A 3,991-nucleotide genomic window follows, 5' to 3' on the forward strand; every position below is an offset into this window, starting at 1 on the left:
CTCATGCTCTGAGTAGTTCACATATTTGAAAACATCTGTCTGGGGTGATGTCAACAATCTCTGAATATTTTGACATCTGCGCATCCCGATTAGGGCAACACCATACACTCTCCATGATAACCGAGCATTCCATGCTGATTCCTGGCATACTGAACAAGTCCTTCTCCCTTAGCTGACATTGCCTGCTGAGGGCTGTGCAAGAAATGGTTAACCATGTCCCAAAAGAGTTTTATCCCTTTGTCCCTATCCCCTGGGGGTAACCTCTAAGCACTTGGAATGTCCTTCCTGATAAGAGTGTCTTTGGGTATCACCAGGAACAAGAAAATAGCTGGCAACTAAATTTTGACTGTCATTGATTTAAGACACAGCCTAACTTTGGTGATGCAAAAGTTTGGGGGAAAGAGGTGCATCTTAGAATAAATAGATCAAAGAAGGCAGAATGAAATGTGCTGGGTGTTATAATGGGCGGTGGGGAGACTGACTTCTTCATAGACCTGAACCCAGGTTGTGGAGCTGAAGTAGAGAGGTTTCTGAGACCAGGTTACCTAGGCAATTGCAGACCCTGGCAAGGAACCTAAGTATGAGTGACAAACTGTGATTTGGTGCTAGGAAATGTTTTTAATTTAAGGAGCCAGAGCAGGAGAGAGACATGATCATATTTTCTTTTTTTACTACTTCTTCTGATTGCTAGGTAGACATTAGATGATAGCAGAGAGACAGTAGAAGACAAGAAACCAAGTGACAGGCTACTGTAATGGTCCAAGCAGGAAGCAATAGTGGTTTGAACCAGAGGGGTGAGAGATGGAAAAGTCTCACCAGGAATAGAAAAGATGGCAAAGATGAGAGAGACATTTCTGACCAGGGAGTAGAGAAATGTAAGATTTTTGAAACAAGGATGGGAAGCCTAAGGAGACGCCTGCTGGCCTTCTGCAGAAATTTTTGCAAAATGCAAGAGCCTAGATAGTTCTCAAGGAATTTTTTTGTTGCTGTCTATCGTCTTGGATTCAGAATGATATAGTCAGTATTCTAGAATCACCATATCCAAACCATAAAAACATTTGAGAGCGAGTCGTTGTTCTCCAGATCATATCCCTGGGTCCCACTTCCCACTAGCTTTTCTCTAAGTTTCTTCTAATGTTATTGCTCTATGTTCTGGGTGCTCAGTGTAGTAAGTTTTTATTATTAATTATTATTATAATAATTATTATTGTTCCATCACGATAGAGCACAGGGTGCATTAGACATGTTGCCTCATGAGTTAGTTTATCGATCTGTTTCTTCTGTTGGATAGTGAGGGCAGGCACATGTTCTGTATTTTCCCTGAATAGCTCCTTGCACGCAGTAAATAATCCTATCTGTGGAGCCAGACCATCTTGTATCGGAGGGATCACCCTCAAGAGAGGCAGAGTTTCCCAGTGTATTCTATAGCTTCGATCTACACAGATAAAAATGCTTACACATGCTGCTCCTTTTTCTTGCTTTTCGAAGTAGACCATATCAGTGGTGGTTTCAAATGGTGGGTTCTGTGTAGGTTCAAAAGTCAGCCCTGTGCTGACTTCAAGAAATAGATACCCAGGGCAGTCATTTCATGAGGTATATAAATGTCTAGTCAGTATGTGTACACCCGAAACTAACATAATATTGTATGCCAACAGTGATTGAAAAATTAAAAAATTAAAAAGAAATAAAAATTTTAAAAGGAAAGAAATTTTAGTTTAGCAAAAAAAAAGATATTGAAGTATTTATGGGTGAAATGCTATCATTTCTGAAATTTGCTTTAAAAATAGTACGGGGTTGTGATGGGAGTGGGGATGCTGGAGCGTGAGTGGGTGATTGTTGAAACGGCGCATACATTGCTGACTCTTGTGTATTTTCAAACTTTTCAACAACACTGCCCCCACCCATCGCTTCTACAACTGCTATCCTCAGAGAGAAAAAAAAGCCGGGAAGAGACAACTTTTCATTTTAAAGATTAATAATCTTTCATTTAAATTTTGCTGGTTTCCCACCGCACCGGGAGCTATGGATGATTCTGTTTCACGTGAGAAAATTAAATATTGTGAAGCCTATGATGACATCTTTGGCCTTTCCGGCTATAGGCTTCGCTCCTTGGGGGCGCATTTCCCCCCTGCAATGGTTTTACTGCAAAGACCCGCTCTTTGGAATTGAGCGTGACTCAGAATACCTCAGAAAATATCAGTGTTATATTCCAAATGAATTTCACACACAAATTCCCAAAGCAGCAGTTCTCTGTCATGTGTGCATCCTGTATGTCATCTGCATGTCACGCTGTGTTTCTCTGGGCGCCTTCAACGTTGCCCACCTGGTGTGTTCTCCTTCTTCTCTAGCCCATGAGTTCCTTGGTGCTCTCGTGTCCCAGGAGCGGACATACCTGAGCCATTTGTCAGAGGGTCAGCTTTCCTTAAGCTAATCCCCCCAACAGCTGCATGGCCCTAGGGCTTCTCAGACTGCCTCTGCCAGCACGGGGTCCTGCATGGAGGGGGCACAGACCTGTGATCACAGCCAGCTGCTGCCACGCTGTGAACTTGGGGCTGCCTATTATAGCCCTGAGCTCCGTGAGACCTGTCAGAGGGGAGCAGCAGCCAAACACCCTGCCGTCTAACTTGAAAGGCATTCCCTGGAGGGACAGGGACATCCGTTGAGACATCTCAGGCTCCGTAGCAAATGATCCCACCTGCCACCATGGTTTGACAACACCACCCAGGTTTTCCTAAAATCGGGAACATGGCTCAGTGGCCTCTTTTCTGAGTAGAGGACCAGGGGCTCAAGTGAAGCGTCCAGGTGTCCTTCCTATAGGACAGGGCCAAGCAGGACGCATTGTAACAAAATCTATGGACTCCGGCGTCACAGCAGCTTGTGGCATCTCTCAGAGCCGATTTTGGCTTTTTGTGTGTCCCCCGGCTCTCCCTGCACCTTCGCCAGGGCCACCGTTCCCCTGAATGCCTGTCCATTTCTGAATTATTCTGTGCCACGCCCGAAACACGAGCAAGAAGTTCCCAGCACAGACCCACCCACGGCCCCTGACCTTTCGGGCATCCAGCTCTCTATCTCAGAGGGGACCAGAGCAGGCCCCACCCTCTGGTCCAAGAACAGGAGGTGTGGCACTCAGCACAGAGCTGAGCTTCAGGTCTCCAGGTGTGTGAGAGAGTGTGACTGCTGTGTATGAGTGTGTCTGCGAGTGAGTGTGTGAGCATGTATATGTGTGAGTGTATATGAGTGTGTCTGTATGAATGTGTCTGCGAGTGTGTGTGTGTGTTGTGTGTGAGTGTGTGTGTAGTGGCCAGGTGTGGGGAGGCAGGGATGATGAACAGGCACAGGGGATTTTAGGGCAGTGAAACCACTCTATGACACTGTACTGATAAATACGTGTCATTATACGTCTACCCAATCCTCAAAATGCACACCACCAAGAATGACCCTGATGTAAGCTGTGGTCTCTAGGTGACAATGACATGTCCCTGCTGGTTCACCAATTCTAACAGGCGTGCCCTCTGCTGGAGATGTATATGAGGGGGGAGGTGGTGCCTGTGTGGGGACAGGGGACTTATGGGAAATCGCCACCCTTTCCTCAGTTTTGGTGTGAAACTAAAATGCCCTAAACAATAAAGTCTTCATTATTAAAAAAAAAAAAAAAGGAAAGCGTGAAACCCAAACCGTGTAAATTAGGGTGGCTAAACCACTGGTTCTCAGTCAGGGGACAGCTGGCAATGCCTTGGGGACATTTCTCTTGTCACAACATTGTGGGGGGGAATGTGCTATTGGCAACTGGTGCGTAGATACCAAGGATGCCTCCGAACTTTTTACAGTGCCCAAGACAGCCCTGCCACAAGCATTATCCAGCCCCAAATATCCCTAGTGTCCCTAAGGTTGAAGCTGAGAAACCTCGGCCACCAGCTCTTGCCTGCCAGGGACATGAACAGAGCTGCCCTTTGTCTAGAAGTGATCAGCGAGTGCTACAAGCATGCCAGGC

Source organism: Pteropus vampyrus, unplaced genomic scaffold (genome assembly GCF_000151845.1).
Source record: "Pteropus vampyrus isolate Shadow unplaced genomic scaffold, Pvam_2.0 Scaffold357, whole genome shotgun sequence".
Classification (NCBI taxonomy): domain Eukaryota; kingdom Metazoa; phylum Chordata; class Mammalia; order Chiroptera; family Pteropodidae; genus Pteropus; species Pteropus vampyrus.